The following is a 25,188-nucleotide window of genomic DNA, read 5'->3' as shown; positions in this document are numbered from 1 at the left end:
TGGTCAGACGACCCTAAATGACATTAAATCCAAAGACACATCACTTTATTAAAATCATGTTTCATGATCTGAAAGTTAGTTTAAAACAATCAAGTCAGTAATTTTGTTATAATTATATATTATCTTGTCTTTCTTCAAGGGAGACTGAAACAGTGGACAGTTGCAGAATAAGAATTTACATTGAAATTTCGTAATTTTCATCATATTGAAGGGTGTCGAGTATTATGTCCATCATGTGGTAGTAAAATAAATAAATAAATAAATAAATAAATAAATAAATATATATATATATATATATATATATATATATATATATATATATAGCCTCCTAACGTTTGCCAAAATGTCCACCCTGTCATTTTCCATCCCGTCAGCAAAATCACATATGGACAATGTCCACTTGCACTAAAATATATACAATAGTTTTAAAAGTATAACATCCACTTAACACAATGAATATGAAGTTCAGTGGAAAATCTCAATTTTTGGTGAGTGAAATGGGCAAGTCCCAAAGACTCTTTATGGTGATATTTAACTTTCAGCGATCTTACGTCGCATTAAATATGTATTGGGTCTTGCTATAATCATGAGCACCGGAGGGGTTTGAGACCACTATTTCAAAAAGGTGGACACGTTTTACCTCAAGTGAGATTATTGTCATCCCATTGATTTGACTTTTACTCAAAATGAACAACGTTCTTGCTTCAATTTCAGGCACAATCCCCTCATGGAATATAATTTTGCCGATTTCCATACAAGTCAGCAATCTCCGCCGCCATTAAAAAAAAAAAAAAAGCAAAAATGGAATAGCTTTTGGCAAAACAAAACATTTCATTCCCGTCCCTTTTTTCATTGTGCACTGTCCACCCCCCACAGTGGACAGTACCCTCACAAATACGCGCATCCCAGATGGAGCTTGCAATTGGAGACCTCTAGTGAATAATCTTCTCATTACTTATCGTGATGAACTGTGGCATGCAAATATCAATAAGGGACTGCGGTGAAGCAATCCAATTAAGGCCCAAAAAAGCTGAAGTCTCATTAGGGCTGAGTCTCTAATAATGCAAATGACACCCCGCTGTTAATCAACCTTGAATATAAACAGTGTCCGTGAATGCACCACCGCAGGTGACGCTTCGCACCCGCCGCACGTGATGAAAGGCCAAGCGTCAACACCGCTCACAATGGCGCTTTTAGATGCTCGAAATTAGCTGCTACTTCCCCTCTGTGAGCCGACAATTGCCAGAGAACGTTCCATGGTATGAATGTCTGCTGATGTTTGCGAGTACCCAAAAAGAATCAGAGTAACAAACCGATTTTTTTTCCACATTGCCTTTTAGACACGGATGTCTGCTTCCTCGGCACGGTCGAGACGAACCCCTAAAACCATGAATTTTGCATTAATCCTTTCTTTTCATGGCAAATCTTCAAAATACAGTAAAACATGAGATGGAGTAGATATAGTGAACCCCTGTTATTTATGGGGAAAGGTGTCTTGGTGCGCCCCGTTTAATATGGCTCCAAGATGGCACCAAAGCAATATTATTATTTTTTTTATATATTAGTCATGGCGATGGATGTACCTTGCCTCTTGTTTTAAAGGCCCAGTATGCCAGTTTCACTCAGGAAAATGCACTTTTTAAATACAGGATGTACACACTTTAACTTTCTCTCAGTCTTTACATCTGGGTTTATGTTCATCTTTGGTGGTGATTTCGTCCTAAACCCCCACCCAGCTACAGCTTGTATTTTGTCATTTTGTGTTTGTTTTGTAAACATCGGGACGTTTCTGTGGAAAGACAGTGTTTACACCCCTCCAGCCAATCGCAGAACGGGGGCGTGGCATGTCGCAAACGGGGTCGGGCGAACGTGTCAGCTGCGTGCTTTCAAATTCCCGCGGGAGTGACGTCACGCAGCCGACAAGTTCGCCCGGCCCCGTTTGCGACACGCCGCCCACCGCTCTGCGATTGGCTGGAGGGGTGTAAACACTGTCTTTCCCCAGAAACGTCCCGCTGTCTACAAAACAAACACAAAATGGCAGCTAGAAATCCACGAAGCGCCTCTCGCTGTTGGAAACGGTGAGTAATTCTGCGAGAACAGAATTAATTGTAGCGGCCATTCGTCCATGCATATCCCGCCCCCAAACATAATGTCGCTCTGTGATTGGTCCGAACCATCACTGGGTGCGGGAGCGGTACAAGATGTATTCTCCGGAGTTTGTGAACTCACAAATATACTACGAGAATCCATCTTGCGAGAGCAAAGGTTATATTGTAATCGAATCTTTGGATAAAATGTACTCTCCGGATCCTCTCCATGCACCAATTTTGGTAAACAACTCCCACTTAGTAAATCAGCTTGTCAAAGCCAATTGTTCGACTCATGACGGGGGCAATCTTCCCCTCCGTTTCCCTCCCCCACCCGCTGGGAATTCCTGTCACACGGGCCGTCCCTCGCTGTCAATATCTCTTTCATTTGTGCTTCTAAAATTACCACTTGTGTCAAATCATTGTTCTCCCAGCCAATCATTCCGAGCCGCCGTCCGTGAAAAAAATCTCGGCTCTTTGCCTCCTTCGGAGCTCTCGTTACACATCACGCCGACTCTTATTCATCATTATCCAGTCGGCGGTTGGTTACGTATGTCCATTCTCCATATGACCTCCTTCCGCGATGAAGACTCTGGTGACCTTCATGCTTAGCACCAGAAGTGATATTAGGCAACAGCAATTCAATTTCACTCTTTGTGGCCTAATAATGTAAACATGAATGTAAACTAGCAAAAAAAAAGGCAAAAATGTAACATCTCACAATATGATTCGCATGTCAAATTGCCACTATTTGATTTCTGTTTGTGTCTTCTGACATGTTATCAATCACAAGCGCCATATATGATAATCCATATGCAAATGCAATCCATATGTTTGAATTGGTCTATTTTCCAGTTAGGTAGTTAAATTTGACTCATATTCTACTATCATATTCATTCATAAAGCCATCTAAAATTGTACAGTATTTACCCACCAGGCAGTTATATTATCAAGTACTGCGATATTGTTTGCATTAATTTAGAAAAGTTTTCCTGAAACTGTTAATGCAATAAAAAAAAAGTAAAATATGCTATTTTGTATAGACATTTAGCATTTATTTTATGAGCATTTAATTAATTTAAATTAATTATATAATATACATCAATTATACAAAATATATACTATTATGAACAATACAAAATAATTAGTTAAAAGTCTAATGAATTACTATTCTGATCATCAACAGAACCACAAATATTTTGTATAAACATTTTTTTTTCACCTCATCTATGTTAAAAATGAAAGCAGGCCCTTGAGCACAACAGCTTGCTCACCGCTGCTCTATAGAATGTTGAATTGTTTACGATGATGAAGAATTAGGTGATGGATGCAACCGGCGATGCTCTTGCAGTTTGCAACATTTGTTTTTTTGTTTTTTTTTTATTCCCGTGCAGAGGCTTAAGTTTTGCACGCGGTGGTAAACACATTCCTCTGCAGCTCCTGCCTTCCTCCGCTCCTCCATTATGAAGTGCTTATTGAACACAGAGTGAATCCATTCAAACTTTATCCGGTGAGACTTTTCCACACTCGCATCTAATCAGATTTATGTCGGGCGGGCGCCTCCAGAGGAGGTTATTTTTCACCAAGCTTGCTCAGCTCACAATCATTAATAGCAAAGTGAGCAGAGTGTCTGAAAAAGCTGTGAGCAGCCAAGAAAAGAAAATTAAATGATGATTTTTTTTTTTTTTAATCCTCTACAGAAATGCATGTCAATTCCAATAATGTTGTTTCCTTTAATGAGGGAGTGCACAAATGTTCTAAACGTGACTGTTGCCATAGCAGCACTTTTATCAGAATGTTCCTCATGTAAAGACGATGTGCCTTACAGCAGCTCATTATAAATTATTCTAGACTTAATGCACCTCACGGTTATGACTTCTAATTGTTGACAGGTGCCTGGAAGTGAGCATAGAATAATAACCCTGGGTGTACTGTGCCACTTGCTGCTTCACGGCATTGAAAACAGCAGAGGCCCCAGAATGGAACCCTGTGGAACACCATACGTATCATTATAGATGTGAACTCTCATTTATTGTGGAATAATCTAATTGTAAAATGTATTTCTTACATGTTTTGATGCATTTTTATTCTTTGTAAAGCATTTATGTCTGAATTTTGGGAGGGTTGGAACGGATTAGGGTATTTACATGGAAAATGCTTCTCTACTTACAAAATTTTCTACTTAAGAACTTTCTTCCAGAACCAATTAATTTCGTAAGTAGAGTTACCACTGTATTGCACATCCGACAACTTAGTTTTTTGGCTCGACATAGTCAGAATGAAGGGATTAAAATAAAATAAAAATAAAAAAAGAAAGAAATCACATGACGTACCATCACAACAGTCACAAATCAACAATTGAGTGCACCAAATTCTCTCCACCGAACCCCTGAGACTGACTCACAGAACTCCTGGGCTAAGAACCACTGCCCTAATGTGGTATAATTATGGTCAAGATGTCAAATAAAAAATATTAATTACAAAAATTCCAATGCACTTGCGAAAAATCTTTTTTTTTTTTCTTTTTTTTTTTTATCTACATGTCCGTAGATTGTCCGTCATCAGATAATGGAACTACACAAAGGTTGAATCGAGGCAACATACTTTTTGTTGTTATTTTTGTTTTCTTTTGCAAAAGCATTGAAAAAAGGCTTACAACAGTGGCTTACCATAATGTTAGTTTTATGTACGCCATTTCGTTGACTGCTGTGAACAAGCTCCTTCCCTTGCAAGACAACACTTGCCATCCATTTGAAATAAAAAAAAAATAAAATAAAAAAAAATAATGCAGTGCAAAGGCGATTAAAGTTTAAAAGAATATACAGTACATAGAGTACAAAGAATGTAACTGCACTGCGAACGTCTCCTGTACTGTTAATTCCGACAATGCTTCCACAATGCAAGCTCTTTCGTGCGTTGTTATTGTTGGCAGTAATTGACTTAGGAACAGCAATGATTTCCTCTAAACTGATGCATTATTCATGATCTCATAGTTTAGCCGCGTTATTATGGATTTTAAAACCCCTGAAGGCATCGCACTCATCACGAGACGGCGGAAAGGCTCCTCAGCGGCGACCGCCGCCATTTGCAAGTAATCACATTTTTTTTTCATGGGTAAAATATATATACGGGAGACACACGTCTCCTCCTTCCCTCCATCCCGAGGCTACACAAAGAGAGCCAGCAGATAATCAGCCCGCGGGGTTCTCTCACAAAGTTTCTTCGCCGTCTGCTGGGCTTTGGCGTCTCGTCATGTCGCTGCCGCTGGAGGAGCGCTTGTCATCTGCTATGCAGCATGTCAAATGTAACAAGAGCACCTGCCAGTGTTTCTCCTCGTGATGCCTCCTAAAGCTCTGGAAGATTTTTTTTTTCCTCTCTCTTCTTTCTCGTTTCTTGGGCACACGGGGCTCGCAGGTTGATCGTTTGCTCCCAGCCATTAGCGCTCCACACGTAAGGCTAAGCAAGCCCCCAAAACAATGTGCCAAGGTTGAGATAGCAGTGGTAACAAGATTCAATGTAGTACCCATTGACCAGGTTCTCAAAATCTGGTATATACTAGATATACTATTTTAATGTGAAATGTGAAATAAACAGCAATGACTGGCTCATAAACAGTGTAATTCACGTTAATAAATAATTCAAATGAATTCACTTAGTCAATTAATCGATTGAATAATCGATAGATTAATCGAGTCTAAAAATATTCGATCGTGACAGCACGAGTGTGGTATGAGTACCACTAGGGTTACGTGGGCTCCCTCTACTGGTATGCAAAAGAATCGACAAATTAAATACAAATGTAATGTACAATGTTGTTGTTGTTTGACTTTCGGCTTAGTCGCTTTCAAGATTTCCTCTAAAACATGAATACAATCAGAAATATTTGAATAAAGCTTGTAGCTACTGTGCCAATATACGACCGTGAAATTCTCACTTTCTAACAACATCGTGTTAAACCTTAACAAAATACAAATAGAGTGATCTTTGAAAAACGAAAGGTATCCTTGACCTCTTATTTCAACCTTCATTACAAAAATGCTTTAAGACCCGCATCCCTAACCTGGCTCCACAGTAATTTCATCGGGAAAAGGTGGGACAATCTGTACAATAATTCGAGCTGATTGGACGATGCGACATTCTACACGTTTGTGTTAACCAATGATGGCAACGGGTGAAAATTTCATCTTCGTTCATGTCCAAGGGGGGGGGGGAGCATGAACATATTACCAGCTAGAAATGCACGAAGCGCCTCTCGCTGTTCAACATTCAACAAGGAAACGGTGAGTAATTCGTAGAACAAACTTGACTAGACGAGAAACAAAGAGAGTTGCACAGAGGGACAGAAAGCAATAATCCGGCAAGACACACGATTCTAAGACTGCACCTACAGACAGTGAATCGAGCCACATGAATATTAAGTCAAAGTCACGTCGAGTTTCTACATTACGGCCCAGGTCCGAAAACAGTCAACTTTCATGTGAGAGGCTCTATAAAACCGACGATTGTTTATCAAGAATTCCATGATTGATGAATCCACCAATGTTGTGAAGTGAGTTTGCTGTGTTGAGACGGACGTCTGCTTTTCTAAAATATGAAACAAGGTTGTTAATTTTTCATTGCTTGGAGTGAAACGGCGTGGTAAAGACCATCAGGGCAACTCTCCTCTCACTTGTCTAAAATAATTAGCATCATGATCGTTGACGCTAGGCTAGTCAACTTGTCCGTAAGGTGAGCGTTTTTGAATGCAGGATTCGTTTGCTTTTTGAAGATTCCTCATTGGCGCCCCAGAGGGAAGTCGAAAGTCTGCAACGTTGACATTAAAACGCAACGCAACGCATAGCATCGCGCCGATTGAAATTTCCACAGCGCTCCGTATGGGAAGCTGGGGAGTTGCCAGCTCCAGATGAATAATGAAACTTCTTCGCCTGCTTTGCTCATTTCTTATTTAATGTGGAACTCTCCTTTGTTGTTCCCGGAGAAAGCGCCCACAGGAGTCAAAAAGAAAACAGTCGAGTTGGCTTTTCACACATGCGTGAAATTGAGTGTGAAGGTTAAACGGCGATGAATAGTCTTTTGTTGCGGAGTTATGGATCACGGCTGGCTTTCGTTCTGACGCCTGCTAAACGTGTACGGCGAGCGGGTTTAGAATGAAGACGCCGTCGGCTTCTAATTGAGCCATTCGAATGCAAAGGCGCGGGTTTAATTGGTGCTTTTTCAACTCAGGTTACTTCAACTTAGCGGCACTTCAAAGTACACCGCGGCAACTTGGATGGAGTGAGGTGTTGAGACGAAGATAAATCATTTTAAAACTTTCTCCACTCTTAGTGCAACCTATAACTTGTACATCTCAACTGAATTGAGTCTAATCTTCTCAAGAAGAACAACTGAATACTGTGATTGCACAAGTGTACACACCCTCATTACCAGGATGTGGGTGTGTTCAGAATGAATCAATTATTAATTAATAAAGTTGGCACGTGAAGACTGCCTTCCACCCCGATCGTTCGTGTCCGTGTGTGAACTCATGGTTAGCATCATGCCATGGGACAGATTTTCTCTCGCTAGAACATGTAGGAAATATGAACAGTTCAAGATACCTCAATCACATTGTGCATCCATCCATCCATCCATCCATCCATTTCCTTGACCACTTATTCCTCACAAGGGTTGCGGGGGGTGCTGGAGCCTATCCCAGCTGGCTATGGGCAGTAGGCGGGGTACACCCTTAACTGGTTGCCAGCCAATCGCAGGGCATACAGAGACGAACAACCATCCACACTCACAAGGGACAATTCGGAGCGCCCAATTAACCTGCCATGCATGTCTTTGGAATGTGGGAGGAGCCTGGAGTACCCGGAGAAGACCCACGCAGGCACGGGGAGAAGATGCAAACTCCACCTAGGAAGGCCGAAGCTTAGACTTGAACCCGAGTCACCCACAAGTTTGAATTTTGGCTTGCGTGTTCTCGCCGTGCCTGCGTGGGTACTCCGGTCTCCTCCCACATTCCAGAGACATGCATGGCAGGTTAATTGGTCGCTCCGAATTGTCCCTAGGTGTGCTTGTGAGTGTGGATGTTTGTTCGTCTCTGTGTGCCCTGCGATTGGCTGGCAACCAGTCCAGGGTGTACCCCGCCTACTGCCCAAAGCCAGCTGAGATAGGCTCCAGCACCCCCCGTGACCCTTGTAAAGAATAAGCGATCAAGAAAATGGATGCATGGATGAATTTTGGCTGACCTTAGTTACAAAACAGTGAATTTTAACTTGTAAAAAATAAAATAAAAATAAATTATATGGTTATTGCATTCCCATAGAGTATTTTTAAAAGGCTTCTAGCTTTATTTAAAAAAATTAATAAAAAATTGCCCACCAATTTGCATCTGACCTCAGCTCCCAAGAAAATGCCTCAGGTTCTTGTCTTTGTCAAACAGTGATGATAGCTGATCAGTGAAGCATTGTGACGAAATGACAACTCCGCCATGTTGTGTGGGTCAATGGAATTAACAGGATTCTTATATTGCAGTATATAAGGCGGTATACTATCTAAGGCAATCTTACATTGGTACACAGTGATAGTTTACCAATTATTCAAAAAGGTGGATTTAAGATCTATAGGAATCTTCCTTTACTTGTAATCTCAAAAGACGATTCGCCAGTTCTGAATGTGCTTCTACTTCAGCCATTTTGAGTGTGTCAGTCCAGATCAACAGGTTTCTTGCTTAGGCAACTATTCTGGAAAGGTTGTGGTTATTCACTGCGCTGCAATCACCCGACAGCAGCTTCCAATGAAAACGATGTTTTGTCATTCTGAGAACACACACACACACACACACACACATACTGTACACGCGGACACACAGGAACACGCACAGCTGCCGTGTTGGATGTCATTTCTCCTTGGCAGAGGCGAGCACATCTTTGCCTTCTGGTAACAAGCTCCTGGCTGCATTAAAAATGTAGTCGCATCCCCCGCTGCAAGATCCATATCCAGCCACTCATGTATGAGATAATACTTGCTGCAATACTAAAAATAAAAAAAATAAAAATACAAAAAGTGTTGTTTGTTGCCTTTCTGTTATACACATTCAGCAGTTGTGCTTTTTCTTTTTCTTTTTTTTAACATCTGTTGCCGTTCCGCTATTTCTTTCCTCGTCCACCTGCTTCTCCTTTGCCGGCCCGCATTGCCTTCGGGGACCTCTGAATCAGCTGGCAAGGCCTAAAGGTTAATAACCTCAAGGGAAGTCCACAGCTGAATGCGAGGGCAAAACAGGAGGTAAGATGGTGGCGGAACCTGCCAAGGTAGTGTATTGGATTTTGATTTAAAAAAAGAAAAAAAAAAAGTGCTCTACAGCTTCTAGCTAAGGGCAATGGAGCTTTTTGGATTTTTTTTTTTTTTTTTTTTTTAATAGTTCACAGGGTCAAGGTGCGTGAAGGTTGTTTGTGCGTCTCGCGTTATGTTGTTGTCTGTGAGGCATGGCGGGGAGAAATGGCGCGCGCGTGCGCGCGCTGCCAAACACGAAGAAAAATCGATTTGCCGGCCACATCGTCAAAAGACAAACGACGCCGTTAACCTTGTGAGCCAGAAAATTAAATATTATTCTCTGTCTGTCATGTGTGTGTGGTGGAGAGGTGATTTCTCTGCATTTCACAAAATGGCGGCATGGACGTAACCTAGTACAAATACTTTGTAACTGTATTTTAGTAGATTTTTCACGGGCAGTGCATATAAAAAGTCTACACACGAATGTTGAAATCCCAGATTTATGAGGTCTAAAAAAATTTGATTAGTATTTCAAAATGTTTTATTTTTATTAATGTATCTTGTATATAGTTCTATTTTTTCAAAAGGGGAAGTAAAAACAAAAACCTGGCATTTGAACAGAGGGTGTGCAGACTTTTTATATGCACTGCATAAAAACAATCTACTAATCTCAACGTGAGAGACTATTTTATTTGTATTTTTTTTTTACTTTTTTTTTTTATAAACAATTTTTATTGACAAAAAACAAGGTACAACCAGTCACACCATCGTGTCATCATTTTGTTTTGATAAATTTTACCCCAGTAAAACTAAAAAAAAGACTGAATGAAATGAAAATGACTTTTGAAAAACAACCACCCCAGAACTTTTGTAACTTTTACTTACTATTTTTTCAAACCAATTCTCTACTTTCTACTTCTTACTTTATCGAAATAAGCCTGTTAGTTTGTACTGACCCAGCCCAGCCCGACTCTAACCGAATGTAGTTCTGCCACTGATGTTTATTGATTATGTTTCAGTTTGCTATCTTTATTCAAAATGTATTAATGGACTGGTTCTTCGAAATTGTGGGCCCACCGGGCATCTGCCCGGTCTGCCAGATGTCCAGTCCACTCCTGTACACAAGTATCTGTACTTTAGTAGAGCGCAGAGTGTGAGTACTTTTTTTCCCCGTATCGGGCATTAAATCACGGTAACAATACTCGGACTGACCTTCAAACCCCGAGCGAGAGTTGCGCGCCACGTACCCGTGTGGGACCGCAGCACCGCCGGGTCACGCTAATGAGCAATTACATCCACAATCAGCCATGCTAATTCACTTAGCGGCGGGGTGAATGCATTCCCGGCAAGCAGGAGTCACATTAAATTAATACACCTAACGTGGCGTTTAAGTACCAGAGTCGGTCGGCCACACTTGCATGAATAGTCTTCCAACACGCGCGCACACGCCGGGCTTACCGTTTAATTTGGACTTCACACACACCCTCGGGGACAATCTTGATCTTTTCTCAGTCCGCTTCTACTGTAGCTGAGATTTCATTTCTCTTCAACAGAAGGATCCAATCTGTTTCAAAGAAAAAAAAAAAAGTGCAAAAGCACACTTTGATTTGTCTCTTGAACGACACTTTGATTCGTCTCTGGACCGCACCTCTTTGGACAAGCTTTTCATTTAACATAAAAAAAATGGAATTCAACAAAAAGACAAGTTCTGTTTTTAATGAAATCTCATTAATATGCCCTCACCTCAAATGCACTCTCTTTTTTTGTTTGGTTTTGTTTGCTTCAGTTTTTCATCTAGCCACCAGTAGCACCCTGAACTCGGGTGTTGCAGTAACGTACTTACAGCACCAATTGAATGAATAATAATGTCCCCCCCCATCATTTCTTCATTGTGTATTTTCTGCTTTTTATTTTTTTATATACATCAGTGTTTCCGACACAAGACATGTTTATATATTTACAATAACATATGTATATATTCATAGGCTACATATGCAATTTCAACATATTAAAATTTTTAGGAGACTATTTAAATGTTCTTAAACTTTACTGTGATAAGCATTTTACATTTTATTTAACGTTTATACAATTTTATGTATTTTATATTTTTTATTTTATCTATTTTACATATTTTAAATAATAATGTATGTGTTTAAAATAATTACCAATGTATATGTACTTATAAATACAGTAAATACATTTTCTAAAAATATATTGGTAGTAAGAAAAAAAAAAATTCTTTCTTTCAATTTAAATGATATTTATATATTGTGTGATTTTTTTTCTCATTTTTAAAATAACAAAATGGACTAAAAAGCTATTTGTGACATGGGTATGTGTCATAACTAGAAAAGTGCTTTCTATCAATTGATTTTATGATTTTCTTCTTGCAATTGACTTCTTCCATGAAGCACGCTGGTTGTTTAATGACATGCTATGGGGCAGTTGGAACCCATTTACAGATGCAATATTTTAAATTTCATGGAGCTGTTTGACATACTGGCTCCACAGACTGCTGTTCAAACATTTGCACATCTATATGCACGGATCATTAATGCGTCTGATGCAAAAATCTACTGCAGTTAACGTGTGGGCCAATCAATCAATCAAATTACATATGGCCGAGGTACTGCAGTAGCAGTAAAAGAAGACATTTTATTGGTGAGTAATAAGTACATTAGATGTGAGGATATGCTTCTATTCTGCGGTGAATACATGCAAATGAGCACATCGTTGGGGAGATGGAACACCTACTAATATGTATTATTTTGTGGCAAGACGTAATTGCAACCAGCAATCAGGAATTCTTTTCCCGGCACATGGAGGCGGCGCGCCATCCATCACGCCGCTCGGACGCCCTATCAGGAGATTACTTGATAAGTTGGCCTGCCTAATCTAGTTAACGTGGTAATTTTTTAGATTTTAACGATTCATTTCCTCAATAAATGTGTGTCTGCGGACACTCCTTCCGCTAAATGGGGTAGCCAAAGCATTTAAATAGTGCACTGATAGTAGTGATGTAACGCTAAGGGCAATATCGTGATATTAAAACTGCCACAATATCGTCATCGTCATGTTCACAATATTTAAAAGGAACACATCTGTTCAAAAACTCAGGTTGATTTCCATTTGTGCAGTTGTAGCACCCTCTAGTGGCTGGTTTATTAGTGCAACTTAATTTTCATTAGGAATGTTTTGGCCTTCTATGTTTAAAATCTATGCTAATTGTCAAATGAAGGGGAGCCTAATTTGCTTGTGAAGCGATTAATGTGTGCTTGCTTTAGCAAGTAAGTGCCTCAATATTGTTATTAGCGATTGTAGGTGGTTTATATGCATTGCTGTTATGTACAAAAGCACAATATTGTAAGTAAGTTTTTTTTTTTTAAATAAACATTTCCAAGCTCCAAAAAATATTCCCTCCCAAAAAACACTGCTAAACATTCACCATACATTTCTTTGAAAAACGGGCGAGTGTAATTAGGCAGAAATATCTATCGATCTATCATATATATATATATATATATATATATATATATATATATATATATATATATATATATATATATATATATATATATATATATATATCCATCCATTTTCTTGACCGCTTATTCCTCACAAGGGTCGCGGGGGCTGCTGGCGCCTATCTCAGCTGGCTCTGGGCAGTAGGCGGGAGACACCCTGGACTGGTTGCCAACCAATCGCAGGGCACACAGAGACGAACAACCATCCACACTCACACGCACACCTAGGGACAATTCGGAGCACCCAATTAACCTGCATGCATGTCTTTGGAATGTGGGAGGAGACCGGAGTACCCGGAGAAGACCCACGCGGGCACGGGGAGAACATGCAAACTCCACCCAGGAAGGTCCGAGCCTGGACTCGAACCGGAGACCTCAGAACTGGGAAGCGGACGTGCTAACCACTCGACTACCGTGCCGCCCTATATATATATATATATATATATATATATATATATATATATATATATATATATATATATATATATATATATATATATATATATATATATATATATATATATATATATATATATATATATATATATGGATCCATGAATAGTGAAAATTCACGTAAAATGGACACCCGTTTCCAAATATATTCCAAAAAGTGCTGATAAACATTCATCATATGTTTTCTATGAAAAACAAGTAGAGGGGGAAATCCTGGAAAAACAAGCAAGCAAAAAATATATATGAAAACATAGACTGTTTATGTTCTTTATGTATAAATTTCAATTTCTACGAATGCCTACGTTTTCTGCGGGTGCTGAGAGTCGGAAAAAAAATTACGGCCGAAGAAGAGACAAAAGTGTCCACCTCTGGCATAAAACAGCCTGAAGGCTCTTTTTTTTTTTTTTTTTTTTTTGAGCAATTGTTCACTTGCTCCTTGCTGTAAAGTTTGCTGTCTCCATCTAACGCAGGTAGTTCTGATTTTTGCAACACATGATGCGTCAAGAAACTTGTAAGTCAAGTTACCGCTGAACATTCATATTTATTTAATTATTTTTGCTAAATCATCCAGGCACACATAAAATTGCCTGCAGTACACGGTATGCCTCCATGTGCAGTATGGCTGCCTGTGTATTTCCCCATCTGCATTTTGTAGATAAACACATGCAGAAGCCCTAAAATATACGTTGCCTTTTAAGTCAGGGGCCGGCCCACACATCCCGAGGTGTTCTTCGCAACTTTGGACTTTTTTTTTTTTTTTTTGCAGAGTGTGAACCGGCAAACGCGGACATCCAATAAATTGCATCAGATCCTATCACCAGCCGGCGTGTCTTTTAATCTCGCCACGAGCAGGCGGTGGTGTTTAGTCGGACCGCGCTTGTATCTCACTCACGCAGACCTCCTCACCCGGGTCTGTGCTGCGGACCGTTAAAAGCGGTCACGATCGACTCGATAACCCGCGCGCGGCGTTTACTCTGACTGGGGTTTGGTAATCACGATGCTTTTAGTTCACAATTGTGTTTTCGGGGTTTTACACATGTTGCTTTTGTGATGCCACATGTAACATATTATGAGTGGGATTTTAATAAAGACGTTGTTGTACGCAGTAGGGATGTAACGATATCCAAATATCACGATACAATATTATCACCATATAAAGGTCACAATACGATAATTATCACGATATTGTGGGGAGGCTGGCGATACTAATAAAGATCACAATATTGTAAAAAAAAAAATATGAGCTCATACTAAAAAAAAGCTTTTGTAATTTACAGCAATGCATATAAACAACCTACAATCTCTAAGAAGACTTAATATTGAGGCACTTACTTGCTAATGCACGCACATATTAAGTTCCTCCACATATTGACTCGCTTCACAAGAATATTACGTTCCCTTCACCTGACCATTGGCATAATGTTAAACATCGAAGGCCAAAACATCCCTACTGAAAATTAAATTGCACTAGAGGGTGCTAGAACTGCACAAATGGAAATCAACCTGACTTTTTTAAACCGATGTGTTCCTTTTAAATATTGTGAACATGATGATGACGATATTGTGGCAATTTTAAGATCGCAATATCAGGATATTGGCCATATTGTTACATCCCGAGTGCGCAGGAAGTTTGATAACCGGTGGGTGACCTGTAAGTCACACCATCTCACATCAATTTCGATTTTTCTCTATCAATAATAAGCACAAATGGACAAACCACATATGTTTGATCCTGGAGTGGACTGTACCATTCACATCTTCATCAATCCAACAGCAGCAAAACATGGTATTTTTGGGGAGGTCAGTTCTGGCCCATTTTGGCAGGAAATATTAACTTGAAAAAAAAAAAAAGTTCATGGAGTGCTGGGAAACTTTCCACAAGCACACCAGCGGCACCCTATGGGGCACCCGTATGAGTAACCCAGGTTTGCTTTGCATGCTTATCGTAAAAGTTCCAAGAATTCACTTTCAATTAAATCGACACTTGAGCATGTCAGTTTGCCAACTTGCATATGCACACAAAGCCAAATCAATAGTAAACAATGCTAACAGTCAACATGCTGTGCGTTTCCCGTTTGTTGGCGCAGTCAATTATCCACTGCTGTGTGTACTCGTCCTGATCACACAAATCCATTCTTGATGCGCGCTTGTTTACTGTATTCCTCTCTCTCACACACACACACAAACACACACACACACACACACACACACACACACACACACACACACACACACACACACACACACCCACACACACACACACCCACGCACACAAGTGCAAACACACATTTATTTTCTAAGGCATCAATTGCAGTTGCAAGACAATATGCACGGATTGCGTCAGCGTAAACACCCAGCGGCGCGTGACCTTTTGATGACGGCACAGCCGTGAAAAAATTGGCGGAGATGATGGAACTCAGCAATTTCTCGCGAGGAGACACGGGCAAACGCCATTTTCGTTGCGAAAAATCATATAAATTCAACTTGGCATTACAACAGGGTTGTCCAAACTTTTTCATTTGAGGGCCACATACAGAAAATCAGAAGGACGCAAGGGCCACATAATGTTATGAAATTGTGTTTAGTCCTAAAAATTGTAAAAATAATTTATTTGGGCTTTTGAATATTTACAAAAATGCTACAGTATATAAACCAATTTATTTGTAATATGGCAGTAGGGTTATTATAGTTTTGAAATTTTTCATTTTAGTTTTTATTTTGATTTGAGTTTTTTTTTTTTTATATAGTTAGTTTTAATTAGTTTTCAGGGTGGTTATGATACTTTTCATTTTTATTAGTTTTAGTTCTTTAATAAATGCTGAGGTTTAGGTTAGTTTCAGTGTTAGTTTTAGTTTTGTTTTGTTTTTTAATGTGTATTACTTGTGCGCAATATTTGAAAAAACACCATGGTCGCGGCGTCATTATTCCAGTTTATATCAAAATAAATCTACTAAAAATCACATTTAAAATCATCCCCAAAGACTCATGCATTAAATTAATTACCAAAGACTAAAACAAAGGACCTTTTTGCTATAATTATAGTTACTAAACACAATTTCTCCTCATAACATCATGTGGCCCTTCGTCCTTCTGATTTTCTGTATGTGGCCCTCAAATGAAAAAGTTTGGACACCCCTGATCAAGCATCTGGTCGCCAGATCCGATTGGTTCATCCTGCTGTTTGTTGAATCTAATGGATTGAAGGTCAGAGTGTAAATCTTGTTGTTGAATGGAAACAATCCCCTTTTGAGTGTTTCCAAGAGAGAGCGAGCGAGCGAGAAAACTCACTAATCCTTAATATCACAAATGTATATAATCCCCTCTTTTCTTCTTCTTTTTTTTTTTGTTTTTACTTTGACCTTTTTGCATCGCGAGTGGCATCAAATCCAATTCCGCGGCCCGCCTCATCGGACTGATCTCGGCAAGCTGTGAAAAGCCGCAGTCGTCATCCAGCGCCGGGTCCTGACATTTAAATAAAAGATGATGCAATCCAAAAGAAACGCCGCTTGCGCTACAAAAATCTGATAACACAGAATAGCTTTTACCCCATTTCATAAGAAGGTCCTCACTTGACGGGAGAATTATTTTTATCTCCTGTCAGGCCGTTAAATATTCATGGGAATGCCTGTGCCATATTTACATACAACGCGGTATCTGTAGGTTAGCCCCGTTCAAGGGCATGCTTTTACTTTGTGTACGGGCTTGATTAACCAACTTTGCGTTCCGTCGAACTGAGAGTAAGTCGTGACGCAAGGTGGCGGCTTTTCGTCTTCCCATTCGGATACATCGAACGCCGTCGCGTCGCTTCATCGTCAAGAAACCGGACGCGATGAATATTTCATCCCGGTTTCGCGCTGCGCCTTTGCCGCCTGCATACAGATGTCAGCCGCATTAAAACGCTGTTTGGCGCCATGACGCTTCTCGTTTAGGGGTAAGGGTGGTGTTATCAAGCGCTTTGCCGGAAAAGCACTTCTGTTTATTGTCACGTCGCCCAGGTGAAATGAATATGCGTGTTTTGTACTGGGGTGTAGCAGATATTTTAGTTGTGTCCAATACTAGCAAGCACAGCAGAGAATACAAGCTACAAGTATAACTCATATTCCAAATGAAGTCATTTTACCATGTAAGACGAAAAAGTTCCATCCATTTTCTACCTCTTATATTGATTGTTGTTAAAGGTAAGATATATCAAATCTCATTATCTGTCACCCGTCAATCCCAGAGAAGATTTCGACAAACAACAAATCACACACAATTTAGTCATATTAACCAGACCATGACCACCATTAGTTTAATACACAACGGGACGTGGATTTTTACAAGAGCTTGATTCAACTTAACTCATTCACTCCCAGCCATTTTCACAGAAGCAATCCCGTTCGCTCCCGGCTGTTTCACTGGATTTTGCAAGGCCCACAGAATATTGTGTTCTATTGCTATAAAAGCAAGACCTATCAAAAGAAAGATTAAAGTCTCTTCTTTCATCAGGAAAAAAAAAAGTATGTTTCTATCTGTTTCCGTTTTGCAGCAATTAGCATTAGAACAGAGCTAAGTTTCATCAGTTTTCACAAATCTATTCAAAATTGTATGTAATTGAGCTTTTTTTCTACATGGCCCTGGTTGATCTCCTTTGCTCTGCTGCCACCTGCTGGCCGTTTGTGTAATAACTAACATTTCTGCAACCGTTCTTTGCAGTTGAGAGGCTGCATCAAAGACTGTATGCTCTTGCATAAAAAACAAAAAAAACAAAAAATAAATAAATAAATAAAAAAAACACGTATAAATACGTCTTTGGGACATTTAGAACATTTAAAAAAAAACATATTTACACGTTATTGGGAGCAAATGAGTTAAGGACTCACTCTAAAATAATTTTGTTCTACCAGAGCTGCATGGCTAACATGTTAGGTCATTTTGACTTTGCGTTGCCTGGCAACTTCAGGTAAAAATAAAAAGGACCAAATGTTGACGCCTTTACATTATTTCAAGTGTGGTGCTTAAGCCTACTTGTATGTCATCAAGTTCACGCGAAAAGCTTTTAGTTTTAGTGTAACTCTGCAAATGTGCGCAAATGTTTTTGTGACACCAGCCAATTCTGAGCTCAAACAGTTTAGACTTTTCTGGGAAGAATTTCTACAAAAAAATGGAAGGTTTTATAGCCGTTGCTTCGTGCACACGGAACAGAAAAGCTCCTTTACCAAACGATGGAAGATTGTCCAAGTGCAGTTTAAGTCTCATCCTAAAAGGTCAACCAAAAGTGATGTGGAAAACCCAATATGGGATGTGAGACGTCACACTGACTGATTTAATTAGAAGCGAGGAGCAACAAACTAGGCCCAATTATCAGTTTGTACACCATTTAAGAAGAACAATGGGAAACAAAGAGAAAGTAGTCCTCCCTAAACTATAATTGATGAGTTAATTGTTTAAAAGGTGTATCCCATCTTGCGGAGAGACTTCTAATAATCCAACACATGAGGTGGGATTTGTTGTCAATGCGTTTTCTTCCCTTTACTCCAAATCTTCTCGATGTGCTGCCATCCCATGAATTTTACATGCACTCCTTGCCAGCCCATCAGCGGTGCTTAATAAAATCAGTGCGTAATGGCGAGGTAAATTACACCCTAATTGTGGTGGCATCAATTAATTATTCATCTGCAGCTTCCCTGACAAAGCCTCCGACCTAGCATTAGCATTCTGCGAGGAAGATGTGAGGAAGGATCGCATGTGCATCTAGCGCAAATTGAATTATATAACAGCCTCCTTCATGTCGCCGGAGCTTTGTTTACTGAACTCGGTACTAAAATTGCAGCTTTATTGAGAAATGATTGTGATGGATATGTTGCGCATGCTAACACACTTAAGCTGAGAGGTTAAAATTAGATTTACTGGAGAAGAAAGTGACATCCTTGCATCCGTGTACTGTAATCTTGCCGTTATATGAAACAAATGAAGCAACCAATTAGGTAGACTACATACAAAGGAAACAACTGTACTCTCGTTTACTGTTCTGAATCATGTAATTTTGGAAGATTCCAGTATTTTTGCCGCACAGACAACCAATTATGCAAGGCCAGTAATAAATAAATAAATAAATAAAATATTTTTTTAATGTTGTTTTTACGAGGGAAGGAAGCCTGTTTCCATCAGTTATTTTAGTTTGAGGTTATTTTGTGTCAGAAAGGGGACATTTAGGAAAACCGATAAGTCACCCACATGGTGCACGCTATCCTTAGCTTTAACGTGGCTAGGCTATCACATGTACAAAAAGACAATTAACGTAATTTTACGACATATTGTCGTGCACAAATCCTAAGCATACTGTAACCTGAAATCAAGCCAAATTTTGGATTCCGGTGGGGCGCAAAAAAACAACAACATCAACATATAGCCCATGTAACTCAAAGCCAGTCTTTCAAATGGAAGCGCTTTTTATATGCATGTTTTTGTTTGTTTGTTTTTTGAATGATTAACTGCAGGAATGCTGTAATTAAAAGTTTAATACAACTGTACCATGCACTTCACTTCACAAATATGGCACTTTACTGTACTTTAATTTATTTAATTCAATCTCCGGTGTAATAACTTTATTTATTTATTGATTGAATTTTTATTCTTCTTCTTCTTCTTATTATTATTATTATTATTAATTCAATCTCTGGTGTAATAACCTTATTTATTGATTGATTGAATTTTTATTTTTCATTTTATTATTATTATTATTATTATTATTATTATTATTATTATTAATTCAATCTTTGGTGTAATAACCTTATTTATTGAATGATTGAATTATTTTTTTATTTTTTTATCTGTTCTCATTGCTGCTGGACATGTAAATTTCCCAGAGGGAGCCACCCCAAAGGGATCAATAAAGTCAAGTCTAAGTCTAAATCTAAGTTGTACTCGGCATTCGCCCTGCAGCACATGGCTCATTTGCATGAGACAAACACTCCCATGAAAACAGGCTGATCCAATTGAACGTTTTTAAATAGTGCAAAAAGCATAACGTCTCCTTTAAACAACAAATACGGAATGGTTTTACACTTAAAGCACTACTGAACGGTTATTTTCCCCAAATCGGCTGGATCTGGTGGGGCGCACGTAACAAGACTGTCTTCATTCAGTGGTAACACACCTAAATGCACAAGAAACAGACACGCTTAATCAAGAGTGTCATCCTCTCTTGCTCCAACCACAACAAATTGGTTTTCAAAGGAGACCAAGGTGGCACTTTGACTGCATAATCCATTATCGTGCTCAAGCATGAAGAGCATTTTTTTATACGTCCCCGCGGGGGACACAAGCGGCATCGTAAATGCGTGACTGCTGATGGCTTTTATTTGCAGGATGGACGCTCAGGCGGGTCTCCCGTTATGGGATGGAGCTTGATTGAAAAGCGTGCCCCTACCTGCGCCACGTGGAAAGAACAGCTAGTTTGCGTTGAGAAATTCCCAGTCAATTTTCCCGACTTCCTCAAGCGGAAAATGATCAGAGCGTAGATAAGATGCAAAAAGTGCACCGTTGGGGTAGGTCGTACGCCGGCTTTATGGAGGCAAACGGTGAACGTCCCCGTACACCAGATCGGCGAGACATGCTTGAATCACATCGCGTAAATATTCTCGCATGATCTCCAGGGTAATGTGTCGGGCTCCGGCAATCATTTACAGTACTTATCCTCTTTTATTTTTATTTGGGGGGGTTGTCATAAACCTCCGTCCGGAGCGCAGAGTGAGCTAAAAATCAACAAATGCAAGGACAGATGACAAAGTGCAGTGACAAATTGTGATGAATTCCCTCCACTTGCATCTCTTAAATGTCATGTTATTCAAAGTCACTAGGGCACACGAAAAAAAAAAAGAATAAGCTCTTTTGAGGTTAGAAAACTGTTGTGAATTGCATGCACGTTGCAAAATTTGAAACCAATACATGGTTAGTCCATGTTTTCATTTATTCATTGATTAGATTGAATTCTTGAACAAAGAACTGGTGGCTGATGAGACCAATGAGATCGGACTATAGGAGAGTAACAACTAGGGATGAGTCATGAATCTTCAAGTATGACCCTGGACAACAAACGCCAGAACCTGAGTCACATGACTCCAAGAGAGCCCAAAGTCAAAGTCATGTAGATGGCATTCTTTGACGTGAGGGGCGTCGCCAATTGTTGAGTTTTTGCCACAAGTCCAGACGATCAACCGGCAAGTCCGCAAAAGAAATCTGGCGCTGTTTGCTTATTCAGTGAGTCAAGAGTTGTGACGGGACAACCATCACGATGCGCCTGCTCACACTGCCTCTGACAGCATCTGACAGTTCCTGGCCACAAACAACATTGCTGTACTCAAATGTCCAAGCTGTGTGTGTTTTTTTTTCCTTTTCATCTTTCCCAAGCTCAACATCATACTCAAGTAAAAATAAGAGGTATGCTGCATTGAAACTACTCTCTAAGTATGTTGTCCAAAAAGTTACTTGAGTTAACTGTAATGGAGTAAACATAGCACGTTCCTCTGCTTAGAGGTCAGTTTTGGTAATATGACGGACATCTGGTTTAGGGGTATTTAAGATATTCAATCAATGTGGCTGGTAACCTGTCGCGAATAATTCCTACACTGTAACAGCATAAAAACATGGTAGACCCATTCCGATTATCATCTTACGATGCAATGTGTTAAAGATGCAAGTTTGAGATAAATAATAATGAAACACTGTTCAAATGCTAAAAGTAACAGAAAGGCAACAGCAAATGTCAGCGATTACGAATGAAGTTTCTTCCAGTCGACTGTGCGCCTGACAACACCTCAGATGATAAGACCCGATGCTCATCAGAGGCAAAGGGCCTTTGCGGTGGTTCTGATTGATCCGCTTGTCAAGCCGGCATGATCGATACGACGGACGCGCAGGCAGCAGGCTGTTATTTGACCATGCTAACCATCATCTGACATCTATTTTATTTTAAAAGCTGACAAGATGATGAGATCACAACCTTGTTAGTATTGCAAATCAAGACTCGGTTCCTGTGTTTTAACAAACAAAAATTGTTTAGGCACAGCCGCACAATCTAATGAGACTGAGGTGCAGAGTAAACTCTGTCCACAAGATGTCCTCATTCATTTACACGAGACCAGCCTGCCATAACTTTGGCTTACTTCAACAGCATGCCACTGACCAGCTCATTTTACACTTTCCAGTCTGCAGCATCTACTTTAAACAATGCAGGTGGAGGCTTCGATGAAGATGATGATGATGGTGATGATAAAGAATTCAAACATTTCACGGTGCTTGTCCCAGTTCTGGGCTCCGAGCCAAAGAGCCGCGGCACAACAGTGCAACATTGCTCTTGTCTCTCAAAATTGTATCACTCCACTCAGCGGCCATCTGGCTTCTCTCAAGAGGTGCGCGGTGACACTGACTCAAAATAAAACAGGTCAGGCGCTCGTTGGGGAATAAAAAAAAAAAAAAAAAAGGTAAACATTACCAAACTTACTTTACTTCATCATCATGCTCTCATCAAGATGCATAGCATACCGTGATACCGGTGTTCACGTTAGGATTTACCAGTCCAACAAATTCTCAAATGAATTGAATTATACCAGTTTGTGACTGTACAGTTCCTGCAGTAATAATGGTTAGGTGTCCCAATACTTTTGTCCAAGCAGTGCTGAAGACTTCCCACTAAAGGAGGTGCACTCAAGCTCGGAAAACTCTGATCTACGGCACTGCAGCGGGAATTGACCCTCATCGGATAAACCGTTCCGAATTGCCTCCCTGATATATAGCAACCTCTTGTTACTTGTTACCGTACCCCTGTACCTCACCCCCCACCCCGTCCCACTGTGCCAATTTTCCCTATTCCCCTCAAGGTCAGCTCTCTGGTGCGGCTATCCACTATCCCGTCTTAATACCTCCTGAGCTCTTTCGTCTACTTCCCCCGGACAAGAGTGTCCCCGATTTTCGCGGCGATATTAACACTTGGCAAAAGTCTGGTATGCTAAACAAAAGTAGCGAGTACAGTACTTGAACATCGGACACGGTCCATCGTGACATTTTAGCGATATATACCGTATGTAGCAAAAAAAATAAATAAAAAATCATTCAATGCATATATATATATATATATATATATATATATATATATATATATATATATATATATATATATATATATATATATATCACAGTCAGCCTCCAAGGCCACGCCATGATAGCGGTGTGGGTTTGAACCCCGAGTGGGTGGACAGCATAGGGAAAATGTGAGTAAAAAGATTCTGATTCCGAAAAAAAAAATTCTGAAATGTAGCAGGGCCACAATGTATTAATTAAGTGCAGTACTGGGAAACAGGGAAAAGACCATTTAGCATTCCCGCTTGCAGCCACAAGGGGTCCTCATCTGGATATATCCGAGACCAGCGTGCCATTTTATTTCTAAAGAGGCATTTGTTCCGATGTTACAATGATGTGTCATGCGGATGAAATGTGACGGCTGCAAAGAGAATGCCATTGAACGCACCACAAAGGAGGAGGAAGCGCACTCCAAAAGGCCATTTTATTTCTCACTCTTCTATGCGTGTGACTTCTAAAGCGCACGCGAGAACACAAACCCCCAAAATAAGCCAAGCATGCGTCCTTTATAATCATTCTCAATGTTTTATTGGCTTTTGTTTGAATGCATGCAAGTGTTAATAATTGAAGCCCTTTTTTTAAAAAAAACTCTTATTCCGCCAGATACATTCATGAAGATCACATGCACATGTCGTCTAAAGCGGGGAAGACACACTAATTTTCATAACCTAAGATATATGAGGAAAAACATTCTGAAAGTGTATTCTTATATGCTTTTACCGTGTGTGTGGTGTACTTGAAATGACCAACATAGCAAAACAAAATGATAAGGGTGAACTGTCAGAGGCAGCACTGTGCCACAGGGCATCCCGATGGCAGGGAAATACAAAGTTGCAATAATAGTACCGTATTTTCCGCACTATAAGGCACACCTAAAAGCCTTCAATTTTTTCAAAAGCTGACCATGCACCTTATAATCCAGCGCGCCTTATATATGGATCAATATTGAGCCGCAACAGGTCTCGCTATCGGTGACCCCGCACGATCGGTGACGCGCATGCGCAGAAGATCCCGCCATCTTGGATAGCTAGCTAATACGAATACTTTACCTCAGAGAAAATAATAAAACAGCTGTTTATTCATTTTGGGAGTGAATGGAGTTGTCAGAAAGCTGGTTTGTAATCTATTAATAAAGTTTGACTGACCTATCTGACTGTTTTGTTGACATTCCCTTTAGCGCAGCACCATCTAATGGATGCATAACGTAACCCCAGCCTCTACTGTAGCGCCTTATATATGGTTAAAGTTTTAAAACATGTAATTCATTGAAGGAGCGCCTTATAATGCGGTGCGCCTTATATATGGAAAAAGTTTTAAAATATGTAATTCATTGAAGGTGTGCTTTATAATGCGGTGCGCCTTATAGTGCGGAAAATACGGTCGTAGAAATCGAAGAGACTAGCCTAACTGTGAGATTTATCTGGCAACTCCACAGCGGTTGCATGTCGTCTCCATGTTCTCCATGGTGAATGACTTCTGAGACATGTTATACGCACACTCAACACAATCAGTTGCTCCTCTATTTATGAAGTCCAGTAACAGGTCAGGTCACTTCCTAATCGACTATCTTTCCACTTCATGTTGCAATCATAGAATCCGTGGTTTGACCCAACTAGTTATTGGCCACACACAAAAAAAGAGGGACCTGAATTTTGTCGATGCCATATAACCAACCACAATGTATTCAAACCGCCATGTTGGCGTCCAGATGGAACGTGTATATTTAATTAATGTTTTTAAAATGTACT

At 39.9% G+C, this 25,188-nt stretch overlaps 1 long non-coding RNA gene across 1 annotated transcript in view; it reads right to left on the bottom strand.

The window, feature by feature from the left end:
* Positions 1–25,188, bottom strand: part of LOC144023572 (uncharacterized) — a 94,328-nt gene that overhangs the window by 51,455 nt on the left and 17,685 nt on the right. The window contains exon 5 of the long non-coding RNA XR_013284572.1: positions 10,803–10,908. This is a non-coding gene — a long non-coding RNA (uncharacterized LOC144023572). The remainder of the gene's footprint in view (positions 1–10,802; positions 10,909–25,188) is intronic.

Source organism: Festucalex cinctus, chromosome 8 (assembly GCF_051991245.1).
Source record: "Festucalex cinctus isolate MCC-2025b chromosome 8, RoL_Fcin_1.0, whole genome shotgun sequence".
Taxonomy (NCBI): domain Eukaryota; kingdom Metazoa; phylum Chordata; class Actinopteri; order Syngnathiformes; family Syngnathidae; genus Festucalex; species Festucalex cinctus.
Note: the sequence above shows the minus strand (reverse complement) of the source record. Positions and strands in the feature narration are given on the sequence as shown.